General features: G+C 43.4%; 1 pseudogene; it reads left to right on the top strand.

The window, feature by feature from the left end:
- Positions 1-4,071: 4,071 nt before the first annotated feature.
- Positions 4,072-9,178, top strand: LOC123405754 (annotated as a pseudogene).
- Positions 9,179-22,973: the final 13,795 nt, after the last annotated feature.

The raw sequence follows: 22,973 nt of genomic DNA, 5'->3' as shown, positions 1-22,973 counted from the left end.
TATGGTTGTATGCTGTCTGGATCGGGAGTGTGTTGAGGCACACGGGTGGTCGCGGGAGATGAGGCGGCGGCGTCGTGTGGTTTTGATTCGAGAGAGTTTTGGAGGCGAGGACTCCAGGCCAAGGGCATGTTGGAATTATGCCCTAGAGGCAATAATAAATATAGTTATTATTATAATTCCTGTATCAAGATAATAGTTTATTATCCATGCTATAATTGTATTGAATGAAGACTCATTTACATGTGTGGATACATAGACAAAACACCGTCCCTAGCATGCCTCTAGTTGGCTAGCCAGTTGATCGATGATAGTCAGTGTCTTCTGATTATGAACAAGGTGTTGTTGCTTGATAACTGGATCACGTCATTGGGAGAATCACGTGATGGACTAGACCCAAACTAATAGACGTAGCATGTTGATCGTGTCATTTTGTTGCTACTGTTTTCTGCGTGCCAAGTATTTATTCCTATGACCATGAGATCATATAACTCACTGACACCGGAGGAATGCTTTGTGTGTATCAAACGTCGCAACGTAACTGGGTGACTATAAAGATGCTCTACAGGTATCTCCGAAGGTGTTAGTTGATTTAGTATGGATCAAGACTGGGATTTGTCACTCCGTGTGACGGAGAGGTATCTCGGGCCCCACTCGGTAATACAACATCACACACAAGCCTTGCAAGCAATGTAACTTAGTGTAAGTTGCGGGATCTTGTATTACGGAACGAGTAAAGAGACTTGCCGGTAAACGAGATTGAAATAGGTATACGGATACTGACGATCGAATCTCGGGCAAGTAACATACCGAAGGACAAAGGGAATGACATACGGGATTATACGAATCCTTGGCACTGAGGTTCAAACGATAAAGATCTTCGTAGAATATGTAGGATCCAATATGGGCATCCAGGTCCCGCTATTGGATATTGACCGAGGAGTCTCTCGGGTCATGTCTACATAGTTCTCGAACCCGCAGGGTCTGCACACTTAAGGTTCGACGTTGTTTTATGCGTATTTGAGTTATATGGTTGGTTAACGAATGTTGTTCGGAGTCCCGGATGAGATCACGGACGTCACGAGGGTTTCCGGAATGGTCCGGAAACGAAGATTGATATATAGGATGACCTCATTTGATTACCGGAAGGTTTTCGGAGTTACCGGGAATGTACCGGGAATGACGAATGGGTTCCGGGAGTTCACCGGGGGGGGCAACCCACCCCGGGGAAGCCCATAGGCTTTCGGGAGACACACCAGCCCTTAGTGGGCTGGTGGGACAGCCCCAAAGGGGCCTATGCGCCAAGAGAAAGAAAATCAAAGGAAAAGAAAAAAAAGGGGGAAGAAGTGGGAAGGGAGGGGGACTCCTCCCACCAAACCAAGTCCAACTCGGTTTGGGGGGGGGAGTCCTCCCCCCCTTGGCTCGGCCGACCCCTTGGGAGTCCCTTGGACCCTAAGGCAAGGTCCCCCTCCCTCCTCCTATATATATGGGGCTTTTAGGGCAGATTTGAGACGACTTTCTCACGGCTGCCCGACCACATACCTCCATAGTTTTTCCTCTAGATCGCGTTTCTGCGGAGCCCTGCTGAGACGAGATCATCACCAACCTCCGGAGCGCCGTCACGCTGCCGAAGAAATCTTCTACCTCTTCGTCTCTCTTGCTGGATCAAGAAGGCCGAGATCATCGTCGAGGTGTACGTGTGCTGAACGCGGAGGTGCCGTCCGTTCGGTACTAGATCGTGGGACTGATCGCGGGATTGTTCGCGGGGCGGATCGAGGGACGTGAGGACGTTCCACTACATCAACCGCGTTCTCTAACGCTTCTGCTGTACGATCTACAAGGGTACGTAGATCACTCATCCCCTCTCGTAGATGGACATCACCATGATAGGTCTTCGTGCGCGTAGGAAATTTTTTGTTTCCCAAGCGACGTTCCCCAACTGGGCAAAGGTGGAGTACGTGCTGAACTGCGGTTTTTTTCCTTTCGATGGAAGACCTGCAGTCGTTTCTGTAACGTGGAATTTTTTCTAATGATTTTTTTCGTGCGAACGATGGAGTTAGTAAATCAAAGGGGTGGGGGAGATAACGAGGTTGAACCATCACCACAGACGGTAAATCCCCCTTTAATAGTAGAGATATCTGGATGTATTCGATGTTCATGCTTGTGCGAGATGCTGGCTACATGTCGCTCGTTTGCCTCGCACAACTTATGGATATTTTACACACGAATTGTACATTTATACAGTTCTATCTCTAAGCACTATGTCGAGCTAACAAATACTTTTCCAGTAAAAAAGACATACATTAACAAAATGACCGCCACGTGTTTTTAAGGAGGATGATCCCAGACTCTGTATCCGGTAGATGCAAGCGGTCATTTTAATAATTATTTACAAATATCTTATAAAATAATACATCTGCATGTACGAAATCGTCATTTTGGCAACATTTGTTGTTACTCATATCTATTGATAAAAGGGATGCCGAATGTCCGAGCCGAATATCAAATATGCATCGCATTAAAGTCTAACATCTGAAGTCGGATGCCCCGACCAAGCCACATATCGGGTATGGGCCCTAACCGGTCCGACGCACTCTCATAGGTCATCGCCGCTGTATTTCATCGATCCATCTTCAGAGAAGGTACCAATGCATCGACCTTGGCAGGCCTGTCGTCGATGCCCCCCACAGCGCCAGAGAACGCCTCCTCCCTACGTGCATTCATCATCACGCATCCGTCGTCGAGACTTTGTTATGCCTCGCCGCTGAGAGTTCAAGACATTGATGCGTCACAGGGAACGCCACTCCACCACAGATGTCGTCCACTAGTTCCTCGATCCTATATGATACGTCCATTTTGCATCATGATTTCCTATTGATAGTTATGTTATTATTTGTCATTATGTCAAATTATGATATAATTCCTATGCTTTGCTCTTTGAATTTACAAGGTACATCACAAAGAGGAAAAATGTCGAATACTCGAATTCTGGACCTGAAAACCAAGAAAAATGGTGAAAATTCACTGGACTCCAAATGACCTGAATCTTCACAAAGAATTCTTGTGGAATTTATGGAGCAAAACTATAGAAGAGGGGGACCACCTGTTGGTGCCAAGCCAATAAGGCGCGCCCTGATGGCTTGGGACCACCTCCGAGGTGCCCTAGCCTCCCTCTTCTGCTATAAGACGGATTTTGACCTAGAAAAAAAATAAGAATTTACTTTCGGGACGAAGTGTCGACGTCTAGAGACAGAAACCTAGGCAGAGGCCCTTTTGCTCTTGGGTAGAGTGATTCTGCCGGGGAAACTTCCCTCCAAGAGGGGGAAATCGAAGCCATCATCATCACCAAAGATTCCTCCTTCGTGGGAGGACCAATCTTCATCAACATCTTCGACAACACAATCTCATCTTCATAGTCACCCGGTTACGTTGTGACGTTTGATACACACAAGGCATTCCTCTGGTGTCAGTGAGTTGCATGATCTCACGGTCGTAGGAACAGATATTTGACATGGATAAATTTGTAGCAATAAACTGACACGATCAAATGCTATGCTTACGATTGAGTCTTGTCCATCACATCATTCTCCTAATGACGTGACTCTGTTATCAAATGAAAACCCATGTCTATGGTTAGGAAACCTGGACCATCTTTTGATCAACTAGCTAGTCTACTAGAAGCTCACTAGGGACATATTGTTTGTCTATGTATGTGAGTTTTCGATCAATACAATTCTAGCATGGATAATAAACGATTATCATGAACAAGGAAATATAATAATAACCACTTTATTATTGCCTCTAGGGCACATTTCCAACACCACCACCCACTTCATCGCCACTATTGAAGATCTAACTGATCTGTTGGATTTCTCCTCTAAAAAAGCCGAAGATATGGACACGGCTATTCAATCACCAGGTCCTCCCGTAACGGGAGGATGGACAACCACCTCCACATATGATGCCTAAATGGTTGACACCCCTAGGGACGAGGGCGCAACGTAGAAAAGTGATGATGACACCCCAACAAAAGACAGCGGCGACGAGCCCGTTAAGCACTGTTGCCAGCGCAAGATGCCTAAAGCTCGTAAGGGCAAGGAAAGCAATGCATGCGCTGAGGATAATTTAAACCCCGAGGATATAGAAAATTCAGTTGAATCCCCGAAACCTACAGACCCTGAATATGACTTTGACCTACCAGGATACATGTATACAAACCAACCTGAAGATCTCGGTGATTCCGAAGACAACAACTATGTCCCTCCGATCGAGGAGGAGGAGAGCTTGGGGGACGAGGATTTCATCGTCCCCGAAGACCCTCTGGATTACGAAGAATCCAACCGGCAACTCATAGCCACTGCTCGGAGTCTTAAACTAAAGCAGAAGCAGCTCAAAGCCGAACAAGACTCCATCAAGAAAGATGGAAAAATGTCTTGGCCGCCGAAGAGGGGTACACACAGGGGCGACAAGGGCAAACCAAAAGTTACCCGCGTCGGCGCTTGTTGCTAGAACTCGAAGATGAGGCCTTGGAGCCCGCGCCACCCAGATTCGCACAATTTGATCAACTAAACCGTCCTCCTCAAGGATGGGACAAGAGAAAGGACCGGTTCAAACCGGAGACCAATACGACCTGCGACAGACCATTTAGTCTAAAGGAGGACAAACCAGATCCATTTACGGATCCAGAAGTCGTACTCCCGTGAGACAAGACATATACCAAGCTCGACCCAATCAGAACGAGGGACTTCGGGATACGCAGCGCGGTAGAACCTCGCAAAGGCCATTCGAGCTCCCTTTATGCAAACCGAACGCTTCATGACATCGATTTGAGGCGACACAACAATCAACTTTTGCACCAGGCCGAAGTAGCTACTGGACAGTGGCTCGGTCGGATATGCCTCTACTATAATCACTTAATAATCATTTAAATCACTTAATCATATATTTTTCTTCCTTTTGGTCTTCGAGTCGAAGAAGTACGAGAATTCTACAGCTACCAAAAACTTTCAATATATTCATTGGAATAGTTTATTTAGTTATTATAGTTAACTGTTTTTGGTACGGAAAAAATATATTACTAATAGAGTTCTAATTATAGTAATTAAATGAATTAAACTTTTTTGCCATAGAGTGATGCACAAGTCTTTCACCGTCGGCTTGGTCATCTTGTGCAGCTCCATCAATTGTTTTAACTGATTGAAAACTAGCTGAGAATGCTCCGGATTTTGGAATTATGCCCAGAAGAGCCTTTGTTGTGTCACGCCGTCTTGAGAAGCATAGTACTTCTCAGCAGCGTCTGATGCACTCTTCGGATGATCTGCATTCGCACCGTAAGAACTCCATGTTCGAGTAAGCAATGCAAATCTTCGTCCACCAAATATACATTATAGTAAATATCGCTTATCATCTGCGATCCGCTTGATGTGATGGACCTCCTTCTGAAGATTGTGTGCTTCCTTCCGCGTTTCTTGGAGTGCGGCGGTCAGCGACGTCAGTTTGGACGTTTTTTTGTCTTTTTGCTCGAGGGCTCATTCTTTGTGATGGCTTCCTTCAGCTCTTGCTGAACTTCACCGACGTTTTGGTTCCTGGACGGAAAATGCCCTAGATTGGAGAAAGGCAACGGAGGTGAAGGAGCTCACAAAAAATTTCAATATCATAGAAAAAATCAAGGTCATTAATGTAATACAGGTAATCAAGCTCACCGATGTCACTTAACAATGCTTTGGCGCGGCTACGGATCGGTTGCCATGTGTGTGCCGCGTGATCGCCGACGTTGTACGTACTCCTTTTAAACGTTCAGATAGATCGTCCGGTCACGAAATTACGATTCAGAAAGCTTTTCAAACCGGTCTCAAACGCTCGAGCTGACTGGTATCCTATTTACAACCCAAATATGAGACGGATAAAGTGAAGCCCGGGCACGCGCCCGCCTAAGGGCTTAACCCGACCTAGATTCACCGAGAAACCGACGGTTCGATGGACGTCTCGATCATCCACCACCTAGCTCACCGGCCTTTTCCTTCTCTTCGTCACCATCCACCACCCGAAACCGTCCGCCTCCTCTCGCAGTTATGGTTTGATGTGGCTTGGAGATCGAGTCGCTCTGTGTTGAAACCCCTCTTTATACGCCGTTTCCCATCGCCAACAAGCAACACAAGGTCCCGATCCCCTTTTCAGAAGTATGGCTTCATTGCTGTTCAGATCCGCCGCAGGTAGCGTTCTCCGGCGATCGATCCCGCAAGAGTCCTTCCCCGTTCTTCGGCCATCGATCCCGCAAGGTCCCTTCCTCTACGATGGTGTCGGGGGGGGGGGGGGGGGGGGGGGATCGAACCCAACAAGGTAATCCCCTCTTCCCTTTTCTAGGGCTTCGTCCATCTTCGAAATTTGGGTGGCGGCGCCAGCATAGGGGCAATCCAGGGCGGCCATCCCGGATCGCCTGCCATCCTTTCCTTCTGCCGTTGCTGACCTCCAAGTTCCGGTCAGTTGCTCATTAAGTTACAACACACACGGACACACCTTCCCCAGCCCAAAAAAAATCTCTGCTTTTCTGCCTTGCTCCAAGCCTCAAATCCTAATTCAGGTGCCTCTAGCGGACGCCGCACACAAATGCTTACTGATCAACGCATATAAACCAAATCACTAGTTCCGATTCTTTGAGAATTGGTTTCTCTTGGCTCTTGGTTGGCATAAATAGTCACGATTTATTGAGTTGGGGGGCTAACTGTCAAGTTTGTTCAAACTGGCAAAGTGGCAATATTTTATTATCATGTCGTCACACACGCATCAGAATATATTATCAGCTGAAACACTTTCTAAACCATAAATATAACTAGGCGTATTTTTTTTAAAAGCTTGCAAAATGTTTCTGTGATTTTAATGGCTATTTGCCTTTCTCATTTGCTTTAAGATTTATAGTCCATGTTAGTACATTTTACATTTCACATGAACGTGTTGTGTTTTATGTTTCTGGGAGCTACTGTATTTCACATGAATTTTGAAAATCAGAATATGTTCCAAACTGAGTAGTAGTTCCGTTGAATGGAGTTGTATGATCCTATGATTGTATCACATTATCAACTTGTTCGCCGCAAGTGTTTACCCTTGCAAACTGTAAATCCTGGCTCCGCAATCTAACTAGCAACTGGTGGGAGGTGTGATCTACCTACGTGTTGTTGCAAGTGTAGGTGCTAAAGATATTTCTATATATATATCCTTATTTGCTAATAATCTTAGTGCAACAAACCGTATTGCAAAATGCAAGTTCACAAGGAGGTAACTTGACATGATATAATCTTTATCTTTACCTAATAATAAAGAGGCTATCGCTTTCGTCGGAAAACCCACCGCGGTGATTTTAAAAAAAGTCCTTGGTGCTTTCTAAAATTAACCAGCAATCCAATTGATAAGTGAAGCTGAATCGGTACGTGCGGGAGAAAAAAACACCAGACCACCCACGACCTTACCTCCCATCTCCAGCGCCACCGCCCCCTGCCACGGCGCCGTGTGCCGTCGGCCCCAACTCCTCCAATGCTCACCTCCGTCCCCGCGCGCCACTGCCCAGATTCGGGCCTCCCCCGCGCGATGGTCGAGGCTCCGGCGGGCGAGCCGCTGGGCGGAGGAGGCGGAGAGCCGGCACCGCGCGGAGGAGGAGGCGAAAGCGGCGACCGCCGCCGACGGGGACGGGGACGTGGACAACAACATCTACACCTTTGAGGACGAGGGCACATAGAACTACGGCCGCGACGGCTACCACGTCGTCCGCCATGGGGACAACTTGAAGCAGGGCGCCTACGTCATGCAGTCCAAGCTCGGTTGGGGCCACTTCTCCACCGCCTGGCTCGCCTGGGACACCGCCCACTCCGTACGTGCTCACCACCCCCTCGCCTTGCCGTGAAACACCCTGTTAAAATCACCCCGCTGCCTCTAGGATTCGCGACGAGGATATGTAGGAAAAAAATATTGATCTGGATGCAGCTGTTTGTCTGCCCACCAACTATTCGCTCTTTTGTCCCAGAGCTCATATGTAGAACTGCTAAATCAATTTCTCATTATTATTGTTTTATCCGTCAATCCTATCGCACTGCACGAGATATTTTGATGTTTTACGCCGCTTGCCTAGAGGCTCAGTCTGCTCGTGTCCAGCGTTTCTGAATCTTTTGGTTATCTGTGCAGAGGTATGTGGCCCTGAAGGTGCAGAAGAGCGCACAACACTACTCGGAGGTTGCCATGGATGAGATCAAGATCTTGAGGCAGATTGCTGACGGTGACCTTGAAGACTCCCGTTGTGTTGTTAAGCTTCTTGACCACTTCAAGCACACAAGCCCCAATGGGAGCCATGTCTGCATGGTGTTTGAGTTTCTTGATGATAACTTGCTCACCCTAATAAAGTACACGGACTATCGTGGCATTCCGCTTCCAATGGTTGAGGAGATATGCCAGCATGTGCTCATTGGCCTTGACTACCTCCACCGCGAGCTTTCCATTATCCACACTGACATGAAGCCCGAAAACATATTCCTCGTGTCCACTATTGACCCCTCAAACGATCCCCGGAAGTCAGGTATGCCACTGGTGCCGCCTGCTGCAAGGGCCATCGAGCCACCTCCAAGGGCTCCTGCTCGACCATCAACGAGTAGTGGCGTCACCATGAACCAACAGAAGAAGATCCGGAAGAAAGCCAAACATGTAGTTGCTTCAACTTCAGAAGGCAATGGGACAGTGGCATTCGCCGACATAGACGAAGCAGATGATAAGGGAGATCTGAGTACAACAAATGAGGGCAGTCCTAGTCAGGATGGGGACAAGAAGAGAGGAGGAGGGCATAGGCGGGGCAACAATGGGACTAGGAATAGGATGGCGATGGAAGCTGAACTAGGCTGCAAGCTGGTTGACTTCGGAAATGCATGTTGGACGTACAAGCAGTTCACAAGTGATATCCAAACAAGGCAATATAGATGTCCTGAGGTCCTTCTGGGCTCCAAGTATTCTACATCTGTCAACCTGTGGTCCTTTGCATGCATATGCTTTGAACTTGACTCAGGAGATGTGCTCTTTGATCCGCATAGTGGAGATAACTTTGACAGGGATGAGGTATTTTTGTTCATTTCCTCACTTTGGTTTCGACTAAGAACATACTTTCAACATTATGGATCTGTACCCGGTTTATCACCTGGTAAATGATGTCCCCCATTTTAACTCAACAAAGGTTCTCATCACAATCAACAACTGACTCTTTGATACCTACATTCCATTCAAGCAGGAGATAACTGCGAAGGGTGGGCCTCACTTCTAGCTCGATGATATTGTTTTTCAGAGTTTTATTTCTTGCATTAGTGTGACTCAGTGACATGTGTATGGTCATGGTCGACTTCATCGCCTTGAGACTCACCATGTTCAGGTGAACACGGTAGCCATCATTGAAAATGATCGAAAAGAGGATAATAATAAGTGACAACACGGTTTTTGTGTTCAAATAGAAAAATGTGGACCTAGGAAATGGGTCTTGAGCTACACTTATATATTGGTTAGGGGTGAGCAATGTTTTTTTTTCTCCCGTTGAATAAAATTTGCAGGTCTTAGTGTCACCTCATGATACTATTCATGCATTCTAACTCATCCATTTAACTTCATCATTTGTTCGATTTTTTAATTACATCGTCACCCGTAGCAACGCACGGACACATTTACTAGTTATATATAAATGATGTAATGCCATGGTTAGGGATAAGTGGATATGTTATGTCTGTGATGGGATGGCTTACAACTTGAAACAAAAATTTATGTGTAGCTAATAGTTTCACCTATGTCCAGCATTCTAGCGCAAGACCCAACATGGGACACTTGAAGAGATTTGAGGATGAAAAGAGGGTCTGCCAATTTAAACAGTTGGCCTCCAGCATACGTGATATGCGAGACAAAGTGCAGCTCTTGGAAAAAACATATGAAGAATCAGAAAAATCGTAAGGAACAAAGTCATTGTTTTGGACAAGTATCCACATGCATAATTTCCTGTTATTCTAATTTTTATTTTTATTTTTAACCAGCAGGGACAAGCGTCGAGACATGGCGGTACTGTGTACCACTGCCCTCCTCATTGTTAATAATAGATTAAGTTAATTCTTAGATAGGTTACTTAGTCCTCAAGCAACCATGCACTTCCTTGACTCTCAAGGAAACTATGTAATAACTTGGTCCTTCAGTAACTTCAAATTTACTTGACTCCCAAGCAACATGTGTACTTCCGCCCGGGTATAAATACCCCATTGCTATTATCAATAAAGACTAATGAATCATCTTTCATTCATCTCTCTCGTTCTTTATTTTTTACTTCAAACACGTTATCATGCACTTTGCTCTCCATTAGAGATATAGGCTAAAACAGAGAAGACCATATGAGAATTATCTCTTGCAACGGAGGTAGCGACGCCAGACTTCCACACCCGACGACAGCGCAACAGCGACCCACAGCTTCGATCTTCGTCGCACCGCAGCATCCTCGGCACGAACCACCGCGACGATGCAGCCTTCAGCGCGGCGCACTCGCCCTCGTGATAACCGAGGCAGACAAGACAACTAGGCGTGGCCCTCTAGGCCTCTACCATGTCCTGATGCACAATCGGCACGCAGCCTGCTCCTGGCCATCGGCCTGCTCTAGCACACCATCCATGGGAAAGACGAGCATGCATTGACGCATGCATTCAAGAAATCCATCGGGAGAAAGCCAACTTGACTGTCTATTTATGATTAGCATCACTGATTCATTGACCGATTGTGTTTTTCCTGAATCAGCAAGCATTCCGAATAAAATAAAATAAAACGGTGATGTGCAATCCCATGAGCGGTAATAGCTTCAAGCATGGCAAGAAGAAGAACGCGACTCTTAGGATCGAAGCGACTTCGACGTTTTTGTACAACATCGCTCCTGTGTGCGGCACACAGCGCGGTTTCTTCAGGCATGCGGCGCAGCGATGTCCGCGTCCAACACCAGCAACAAACAACCGACACGCGACGACGGGCTTATAAGCCATGGCGCGCCTATCTCCGAGTACAAGCACAATGACGCCTTCAGGCATGTGGCGTGGCAGTTTTCTCCAGCCAACGGCTGATGCGTAGCAGCCCCGACTCATCGGCGACGACGAGGTTACTCGATATCTCCATGCATTTTATAAATTTCATTCATATGCATTGCCTGAGTAATACTATTGCAACAGAATGTTTTCTTACATTCGAGATTCCATTTCGTCAGATTTTAAGACATCATCATGTCTTTACTGCAAATATTCCCTATGACATGTGATTTGAGGGCAACAACTATAATTCTGCAATAAAAATTATATCTCTTGCAAAACTTAATGTAATTCAAACAAGAGTTATAGAGTGTCATACCCAATATGACTACACCACATTTTATTTGTGAATCATAAGATATTGGTGGCATCTACTCCATCATTTGCAGATTATCCACCTCTACTGTGAGGTCTATATCTTGTCATTTTTAGAAAATGACTACCTTCAAGGTGCTCTTCCAAATTTTAGTATTAGACGAGACTATCTCAAGATATCATAAGGTAATACTGGCATCTACTGCAAAAATTTGCAGACTATCCACTATTACTGCAAGGTCTACATCATGTCATTCTGACACATGACTACCTTCAAAGTGATTTTCTTAAAAATAGCATAACATAAGGTAATAGAATTATGAACATCTACTGACAAAAGTCAGACTATGTTTTCTATTATTGCGAGATCTACACCATATTGGTGATTATCTTCAAATTGTTATTCTATATCAATTGAGGTTTACACATATAAGGCATCAACCAAACAAAAACTTGCTCCTCTAAAGCATTTATTGTTGTTGTGTACTAAAAATATTTTACTCTCATAGTAAATATTGTTCTTGCACACTTTGCTTCAATATGTAATAGGGAACTACAGAAATATTTGCATATACGTATGATTACCTTCTATTACATTGAAAAATAGATGACAGTGGAGCCTACGTCACTATTTCTAATTATAGTGTCAGCCATCCATCAAGATGGATCCCATAACTTATGGCAATGATTAAGTGTCTCAACATGTCGCAAGTTCCACATGACATCATGGTTATAATTTCATAGTGACTAACCAGTGTTAAGCATGCAAGTCTATACGTTTTGGCAGTGAATCTAAAGTCACAGACTTCCTCAAGAATGTAGTCCAAAATATTAACAATAATTTAATCACATGTGTTATATTAAAGGATACACCCGGGTTCACCAAGGATCACCTTGGCCATGATTGTTCTCAAACAAATCATTTATTCATAGATGCCACTTACTCCCAGAAGTAAATTAAATAAATGCATTAGCATTTTCAAGTAACACATGCCTAACATTTCCAAATACAGTAAGTACATTTTAGGTGAGATTATTTATTGTAAGATGATTTACGACATCAGTCGTTGTATCCACCCGTGGTATTATTGCCACTATAACTCCACCTTCGGAATATGTGTCATGGCTATTCTCTTAATAGCTAAGTATATTCATATGTATTTCATGTGTCACCGAGTTCACTTAGTTCTCAAACTAAGTACATAATGGACGAATATTTATTCACCTTGAATATTTCTCTTAAGAGAAACATGCTGCCATGAGCACATTTGGAATGATCACCCAATAATTTTTCAGGGCCTCAAGTCTATTTCAACTTACAATTTTGGTAGTTATAAAATCAACTTTAAGTTGAGATTTTATGATCAGATATTTTTTGTATTTGAATCCGATTGGAAAGCCCATAATACACTTTTACATCATCTTATGATGGTATTACCATTTTCATGGTAAAGAAACATATTATTTCTTAAAATCATCATATTCACCCAACGGGTGCTTCAAATATTTGCTAATATTAAGAATACTATGCAAGTCAGTGGTTACAAAATAGAACCATGAGGAATTCGAAGTAAAGTGGAGGCTAAAGACAACCAATGACATAATTACCTTTTAATTGGTAATTGATCATTTTCAAATGATCACAAAGACAACTCTCAAGTTGGTCAAATGTGTGGTTACATAAATATCATACATATGATTACCAAACCGTCAAACATATCGTCAAACCACACCATAAATTTATTAAAAAAGGCAAAGAAGTAGTTGGGATAAATTTCAAAAACTGGAAACTATTTTGGTAAATGATTGTTCTCAAATCTTCCTCAGAAGGAGAACCAAAAATCTAGTGCAAGAAAAGGTTGGTCAATTCCTTTGCACCCAAGATATGTTTGCATATATATATAAAAAATCACTAATATTGGAGACCTCATGTAATCTCATGATTATTTCCAAAATATTGTTTGCCTATACTTGTACTACTACATGTAGTGTAATGTCCAATATCCTATTTCTTGGACATTATATTTGATAAATTTTGAATGTATGAATCAATTCATACTCAGTTTTGTTGCGTACAAAATAATTTTCTAAATCTTACAAAATATTTGGATTTAAGCCTTACAATCCTAGTTTGGGGTTGATTAGAAAATTAATTGGCAATTATATTGGTCATAACTTTTTAAGTTATAATATTTCCCAAATCAACAGATTTTATGTGCACTGCATGTGTGATAGGGAAATTAAGTTTTAAGGCTCTCACCTTAAAAATTCAAATGAGCCACTCATTCTTCCTTGAACACATTCAGAAGATATGTGGATTACTCAACCATTATGTGGTATTATATAGATAATTCATGGTACTCATGGAAACATTTATAAAATGATTTCCAGTGTGTCTCTTGTCACACAAAACCATGAATGATATAACTAAATTAGTTGCTCAAATTCTCAAAGTAAGAGCAAGTTATCCTAAACAAGGGATAAATCCATTCGAATGGACAACTTCTTTGAACTCATTTCAGAAGCAATGTCTGATTATACATAATACTTTATGTGCATACCTAGAATGGTTTAGTTAAATATCTTATCAAAGGTAGTGAAATTAATAACATGATCAAACTTATAGAATTGCAATTTACTAGCCTCTTGCTAGAAAAATACGACATTACACACCGTAAATATGATATAAATCATACCAACTGCATAGCATACTACTTTCCCCTTGTAGTAATTATGTGGAAATCAACAAAGTATTTCCTATCTGCGATAATTTGGTTACATACCAATATCACCACTCGAGCATACATCAATGGGCTCTCACAGAAAATTAGGGATCTATGTGAGGAATAGAAAATTTATCCGTCAATCAAAATTATTCACAGCCTGTATGTTGATTGCATCAGCAATAAGGACATTTCTGGCATTAGGGGGAGATTAGTACCACAAACAATGCCGAGAAATAAATTAGACATGTTATTGGCATTCAGTCCTTATATCCACGTACTCAAAGAATCTGAACAAGAAGTTTAGAATCACATATTTACAACTCATTGCAAATCTGCCACCTATATTTACTGATGACAAAGGTGTCACTCAAATTTATATTCCTGCAGTAAAGTGTCAGAAAGAGTGGAGGTACCTGATAAACCACTCTTCTCCCCAAATGAGAGAAAGAGGGGGAGAAATCTGACCACATGAGATATAATCTTGAATATGCTTCCGCAGAAACAGAGGAAATCAAATCCTTAACCAGTAAATGTAATTCAACATCAAGTTGAAAGACACCTCACTGGATTCCACAAATTTCATCACAAGGAGTTAAAAGGAATAAAGACATTTCCACAAATTTCATCGATTCCTCTAGAATCATATAACATAAGTCTACATTTGTCGACATATATTTCTTCTAAAGATTGCTAAAATCTTTTGGGCCCTGAACCAAAATCCATGGTAGAGTGCCTCTTGTACTCATATTGGTTCACATAAAAGGAAGCAAGTAATGAAGAATAACACTTGCTCATCAAAGAGTGGTATTTACCATAGTAATACCTACTCTTCATAAGTATCTTCCATATGGAATACTAAAAACTTCTCATTCATAGACAAAGTCAATGAGGTGGTGAAAAAGCGAGGCTTGTAGCAAAAGGGTTCACGCAGAGACCCGACATCAAATTATGATGTAACATACCCTCTTGGTATGAGTGGAATTAAGTTTCGATAATAAATATCATTGACAGTACAAATAATATTATCCATGCAGTTAATGGATGCAGTGACTACATACTTATATGGGTCACTCGTTTTGAAAATTTATAACGAAGTCCCTGAAGGGCTTACAATTCCGAATCCAAAATAAATCGCAACATATTTATGTAAAATTTTAGAAGTCACTCTATGGCTTGAAATAGTCGGAAATCATATGGTACTACCGACTAAATGAGTTCCTTCTTCAAAGGATTACTCAAAGGATGATCATTTTTATGTGTTAATAAAGGAATCCCAAAATTTGATTTCCTTACATCACCTCAGCGTATATCGATGATTTCATCATCAATGTCTCTACAAGACATAAACATACACAAAATCATCTCAAGACGGGAAATTTGGATTCAACCAAATTTAGCTTAAGCTTACAACTTGAGCATTCTCTCAAGAATACATATCAGTCTACATATATCCATAACATATACGAGAAGTTCAGTGTGGATATACCATAACAACAAAAGACATGTATGGTCATACTACCTTTGATAAGGTACATATCTAGGGTTGATAGTGAAGTGACATAAAGACATGAAGTTCTATATCTCACTAATGTCAAAGAACTCATATGATTGCAAACTATGTCAGGCTTGACACCATATTTGCTATGTTTGTTCAGAGTACAACCCCCAACAAAATTTACATGCTTGATATATGGAATATCATCTTATATCTTAAGCTCACAATAAATATTGGACAATTCCATCAGGAAATACAAGATATGACCATGATGTGATATGATGATATTGGCTCTTTATTTGATCCCAATGACGCCATATCAATGACTGAATTTGCTGGAATAGCCTCCGTATGGAAGTCATCTAAATGGACTTTAATGGTTATTCCCACTTATCATTCTGACATAATTGCTTTATCTAAAAGCATTGCAAAATATGCATGACTTGGCAGAATGATTAACCACACTCAAAATCATGTGGTTGAGATTCATCAGAATCACATAACTTGATTTATCAAGATACTTCCACTTGTGTTACTCAATACCAACAAGTTATATGAAGAGCAATATCATAAATCACATTGCCCGAAAACTATTTATCCTCATGGATTATAGAAAAGTGAGGAAATAATTTGCAAACAAAATCATGTGAAAATCCAACAGATTATACACAATCTTATGTTCATGTCAATGAAATTGGTATGAGACATCCTCCATATTTGCAAAGTTCAGGGGGAGTAATCTCCCAAACTATAACCTATTAACAATCATCAGATTGCATATATTGTACTCTTTTTCCCCTTGATGAGTTTTTCCCTAATGGTTTCTCATAAAAGGTTTTTAACGAGACAATATAAACACAAGTGTTTGTGTATGTCATATTATTTTCTCCTTATATTTTTCCCACTGGGTTTTAAAGGAGTTTTCAATGGCATGTCAGATGCACTCTTTTCCCTTATGAGTTTTCTCCCGTAGTTTCTCATAATGGTTTTTAATGAGGCAGTGTCTTATCAAAGATCACATGTCATACTTTCTATTTTCCCTACTCGGGTTTTTAAAGGAAGTACTCAAGACATATTAATTGTTTTCTAAACTCACCAATGAGTTTTCTCCTTCTTCAAAGGTTTTTCTCCTATGAGTTATCAAGAGACAATAATCATTATATGTTGCATCATTTTCTCCTTATTATTTTTCTCACTGGGTTTAAGGGAGTTTTAGCAACATATCTGCACAATTCTTCTCATATTTTTCCCACAGGGTTTTTGGAGGAGACTTTCAAGAATATTCAAAGAATTTATCAAGATGATGCATATACTAAAGAAGAGGCGTTGTACAAGTGGGAGTGTTAAGAATAGATTAAGTTAATTTTTAGATAGGTTACTTAGTCCTCAAGCAACTATGCACTTCCTTGACTCTCAAGGAAACTATGTAATAACTTGGCCCTTAAGTAACTTCAAGTTTACTTGACTCCCAAGCAACATGTGTACTTCCGTCCGGGTATAAATACCCCATTGCTATCATCAATAAAGACTAATGAATCATGTTTCATTCATCTCTCTCGTTCTTTACTTTTTACTTCAAACACTCATTACCTTTTGTGTATTTGGTTGAGGTGAACATATCTATTGGAAGTTTCGATGGAAGACAGATAAGAAGAATGTTTCCATGGGAATTATCTGTTGTGGAAAAAAGTTATAGGAAACCCATGTACGAGTACTATTTTTACGTTGGTTGTCATACTTTTTTTTAGTTGGAAGGTGGTCACTGTGATCGCCGGCGCTGTACGTACGTACGCACTTGCTTCCGTTTAAACCTACACACGGCTGCAGCCGGCCGTTCACTAATTCGGGTTCCTGGGGTTTGCTTGTGGCTCATGTAAACGAGTGCTACTACTGGAAGTGTAAATTGCGAATATGGCGATGTCTAACTGGTTGTGCGCGCAACTGGAATCCTCTCCGCACACTCTCCTCTGGATCCGTGCTGGCTGGACCACTCAGAGCCCATGTCGGAGATTCTTTTCTTTCCTCCCATGCCTTCCTGTACGCCCTGTGCACACAGTAGGTATCCATGTTCTATTCCTACCCAGTGAAGATTTGATTTCTTTTCTCTATAGAAAGATTTATTTTCTCTATGGATAAAAAATGATCTATGTGCTGCAGTACCGTTGTAAGGAGAATAATTTTTGTACATACTCCTGCCACATTCTTCTTTTATCTGACAAACTTTAACTTCAAATCATAAAGAACTTTTACAGTCAGATTTTTTTTTAGAAAAGGAGGCGGAGCCCCGGACTTTTACAGTCAGATTCATTAACTTTTGCTAGAAACAGTGAAGAACTTTTTATTTTAATTGTAAGGTATTAAACAAAAATAATCAGGAGTTGAAGAACTTTCTGAATAAGGAGTCTGCACTTTATTGGAAATATTAAAAAACTATATAAACAGCTTGTTTGAGCTTTGATCAAAACTTCATGGAACTTTTTGAGACATGCACAATTTTATTTATCTTGGGCTGGCATTAGTAATTTTATAGATTGAAGTATAGCAATATTGGACTTATTTCGTAGAGCTGCCCGCAAGAAACTCAAATTCATAATCATACTTAAAATTGCATATTTTATTTAAAAATTATGGTGGCATATTTGTGTGTTGTGTGATTTTGCGTTGAAGAGGTGATAGTATGGTGGGCCCAAAGGAATATAGTTTAATAGTGTAAAGAATGGAAGAGGAAAGAGGGTATGCATGCGTCCATGTGACCCAGCTTTTCAGGGCATGGCCCTTATCCTCATGCGTGTTTGATGGCTGGGATTGTAGTTGCGCCCACATCTAGTTAGGAAAAATCCGGGTCCTGTAAATTGTTGATTTGAAAGTTTAAATATACGAGTAATTTGACTCACACTGTGAGAAAGAAGAGTCGTCCTATGTTGTGCTGAAAGTATACCTGGCCCGAGCCTGGCCCGGCCTGATCGTCGGGCCTTAATATTGAACCCAAAGCCCACAAAATCCCGATTGGGCCCAACCGGCCTTGTCCGACCGCGGCTTAAAATTGATATTGCTCAAGTCCGAGTCCGGCCCGGTCCGACCACTCGGCTTAAATTCTAGGTTCGAGCCTGTCTCGATGGCAAGTTTAGGCCTCGGCCGACCAGGGATTTTCGGGCCGTCCGGGCCGGGCTATCTATGGCCAGGTATAGCTGAAAGCATCTATAACTGAACCCCTTAAACCCTCTTCAAACATCCGGGCATGCTGTCCGATCATGAAATTGCGATCCAGATGGGTCTCTCAAACTGTCTCAAACGCCCGGACTGACCGGCTTCCCCATTTCCAGTCAAAATATGGGGCGTCCAAGCACACCTGCCACGTCGGCCTGGCGGCTTGGCCCCACGCGGACTCTTCGAGAAACCCAACGATGCGATGGGTGCCTCGATCATCGGCGCGGTGTGAACGCTGTGTGATGCAATCTGGCTACTATCCCTAAATCGGGGCCGGCTATTTAAGCCGCTCGGTGCCCCCGACCCTAGCATGTTCGCCTTCTCCTCTCCGCCGCCACCCGAGCCTGCCTCCTCTCGCAGTCCCTCTCCATTAGGATGGTCCGATGGCTCATCACCACCTACACGCAGCTCACTAGCGATGCGTGCAAATCGAAGCAGAGATTCAGGCTCGCTGCGCCGCTCGCATCGCTGCGGGTCTCCCTTCGGACTCGTCGAAGACGGAGAAGGAGGAGGAGCAGCAACAACAACAGAAGGAGGAGGAGCAGTAGAAGGCCATGGGGGAGGATGACCCGGAGGAGGAGGCTCCCGGCTTGAGCATGGTGGAGGCGGAGGTGGAGTTCGGCGTCGCCCAATCGGAGGAGATGACGGAGTAGCAGCCCATCCTGGATTCCATCCGGGATGAGGCCGAGGTGTAAGCCAACCACCGGCTCATGCGGTAGAGGCAGGCGGAGGCCGACGTCCTCTTCGAGATGTTGGAGGTGGAGGAGGCTGCAACGGAGCAGCCGGAGGGGGCAGAGGTGCGGCACGCGGCCATTTATCCATGTGAGGGCACATAGATCTTCGACATCTCCGACGAGGAGTAGATAGGTTCTACGTAGTACTTAAGTTTCATATCTTACATGTTTTTATATGAATTTAAGGATCCTAATATGAGATGTCCGGTTACGAAATCAATTATTTGAGACGTGACTGATCAATGTTCACGGACACGCTCGGACGCGTCCGCGGACATTTGAGGAACCGAATTTGTAAGGTCCGGACCTCCGTCGAACTTGGGCTGGGGGTGAGAGCCCCGAAACTTCATAGAATAAGCCGAGACTGACGGGCTAAACAACATCGGCAACTTAATGTAAGGACACACTTTTTTCCTTGGATGTAAACAAACATTTGTGAAAGGTACGTGCACATTGCTTTCGACTAGTGGCGCGTCCTGGATGTCGAGACCACCGAGTTGGTGTAATGCGCGATTTCTCTATGATTGCTTGCACACAGGAACACTTCCTTCAGTCTTCTCTAACACCATCTCTCCTATCGTCGCCGTTGCTACAGGCTCGCACGCAAATCCTATGCGTCGCAGCGGTGGCAGCGACGCTTCTTCTCGGCCAGGTCAGGTCAGGGGGGCGGCGGTCCTCGCAAGACGGACATACGACAGTGATGTGGGGCAGCGGTGGCCGGTTACGGCATGCTGGTAGTGGCATATAGCGACGGATCCTGCGGTGCCGGCTTGGATGCCCGATTTGATCCTAGATAGGTTTTGGCGAGCCGCATAAGTTCATGTCGTGTACCATCCATGCTTCGTCAACGACATGTTGTCACTGGGCTCGTCCTGCAACACGAGGACATTAGAGGCTCTGGCCCTGGGCATGGTGGTCGTGGCCATCTTCTTTGCAGGAGGTGGTCGTTCCGGGGCTGGGTGGTCAGATCTCAAGATTCGTCATCTAGTCTCAGTTGTGATTTGGGGAGATATAGTTGTCGGTGAAAACCGAGCCGTTGGTGGGCGATGGCGGAGTTTTACATCTTTACCTTGATGAAGGCATCGTCGTGTAACTATTTTCGATCCACTCGTGCTGCTTCGGGAGAAACTCTCGGATCACTACACCACGACACCGCAAGGGCGACATGTGTGTGTCGGCAAAAGTGTGCATATCCGACTTTTTTTTTTCCAAACTATACCGACACAGAGATTGTTAGTGTTGCTCTATACTTCTAACAATATATCTGTTGGCATTCCGTAATGATTTACGAATGTACTATGTGTCGCCATAGGTTTTTTTATCATTAGACTGTGTATCGGTGATTCTCTGCGATGGAAAAAGTGTCGGCATTGCTTAATAGCTGGTTCAATAATTTCGAGCCGCGCGGGCGGGGCACCACCTGCGAAGCGATAACTCCAAAAATTTCAGCTAGGTCTCCATGTTCCCCCCAATCCCTCGTATCATCTCTCTCCCTCACATCACATAATGTTGGAAATATGCCCTAGAGGCAATAATAAAATAGTTATTATTATATTTCCTATTTCAAGATAATCGTTTATTATCCATGCTATAACTGTATTGGATGGAAACATAAATGCATGTGTGGATATATAGACAAAACTGTGTCCCCAGTGAGTCTCTAGTTGACTAGCCTGTTGGTCAAAGATGGTTAAGGTTTCCTAGCCATAGACAAGTGTTGTCACTTGATGAGGGGATCACATCATTAAGAGAATGATGTAATGGACAAGATCCAAACTACAAACGTAGCATGTGATCGTATCATTTTGTTGCTATTGTTTTGTGCATGTCAAGTATTCATTCCTATGACCATGAGATCATGTAAGTCACTGACACAGTAGGAATGCCTTGTGTGTATCAAACGCCGAACATTATTGGGTGACTATAAAGGTGCTCTACAGGTATCTTCGAAGGTGTCCGTTGAGTTAGCATGGATCAAGACTGGGATTTTTCACTCCGTGTGACGGAGAGGTATCTCAGGGCCCACTCGGTAATACAACATCACATATAAGCCTTGCAAGCAATGTGACTAAAGAGTTAGTCATGGGATCTTGTATTGCGGAACGAGTGAAGAGACTTGCCGATAACGAGATTGAAATAGGTGCGGGCAAGTAACATACCGAAGGACAAAGGGAATGGCATATGGGATTATATGAATCCTTGGCATAGAGGTTCAACCGATAAGATCTTCGTAGAATATGTAGGATACAATATGGACATCCAGGTCCCGCTATTGGATATTGATCGGGGAGTGTCTCAGGTCAGGTCTGCATAGTTCTCGAACCCGCAGGGTCTGCACACTTAAGGTTCCGTGACGTTTCGGTATAGTTGAGTTATAGGTGCTGGTGACTGAAGTTTTGTTCGGAGTCCCGAATGAGATCCCGGACGTCACGAGGAGTTTCAGAATGGTCCGAAAACGAAGATTGATATATAGGAAGTTGATATTTGGATTCCGGAAGAATTTCGGGCATTGTCGGGAGTGTATCGGGAGTGACGAATGGGTACCGAGGGCCCACCAGTTGGGCCCACCACTCCCCAAGAGGGCCACGTGGACTTGATGGTGGCGCAATAGCTCTTAGTGGGATGTCTAATCAACCAAAGAAATCCCCATGTGGAAAAAATGTGGAAAATCCAAAAGAGGTGGACAATTTGGGAAGGAGTCCTAACCCAAGTAGGATTGGAGGAGGACTCCTCCCTCCTTTGGTTCGGCCGACGCCAAGGGGTTTCCCTTGGTGGGAAAGGCTGCCTCCTCCCTCCTCCTATATGTACTAGAGGTTTTAGGGTTTTTGAGATACAATTTCAGCCACGTGCAACCCTCTCCTCTAGTTCGTAGTTCTTCCTCTAGATCGGATTTCTGCGATGCTTAGGCGAAGCTCTGCAGGAATAGATCACCACCACCGCCGGCGCGCCGTCACGCTGCCGGAGAACTCATCTACTTCCCCGTCTCTCTTGCTGGATCAAGAAGGCGGAGATCGTCATCGAGTTGTACGTGTGCTTCACGCGAGGTGCCGTCCGTTCGGTACTAGATCGGGACGGATCGTGGGACGACAGTTATTTGAATCATGAAGACGTTCCACTACATCAACCACATTTCTTAACGCTTTCCGCTTAGCGATGTACAAGGTTATGTAGATCTAATCTCCCTCTCGTAGATGATCATCACCATGATAGGTCTTCGTGTGCGTAGGATTTTTTTTGTTTCCCATGCAACGTTCCCCAACAGTGGTATCAAAGCTAGGTTCATGCTTAGATGAAACCTCGAGTAGAACACAAAAGTTTTTGTGGACGTTGATGTTCGATTTGCTGCCCTCCTTAGTCTTTTCTTGATTCGGCGGTATTGTTGGATTGAATTAAGCGGCCCGGACCAACCTTACTCCTACGCTTACGAGAGACC

This window comes from Hordeum vulgare, chromosome 6H (assembly GCF_904849725.1).
Source record: "Hordeum vulgare subsp. vulgare chromosome 6H, MorexV3_pseudomolecules_assembly, whole genome shotgun sequence".
Taxonomy (NCBI): domain Eukaryota; kingdom Viridiplantae; phylum Streptophyta; class Magnoliopsida; order Poales; family Poaceae; genus Hordeum; species Hordeum vulgare.
This window is presented reverse-complemented; position numbering and strand designations above follow the sequence as displayed.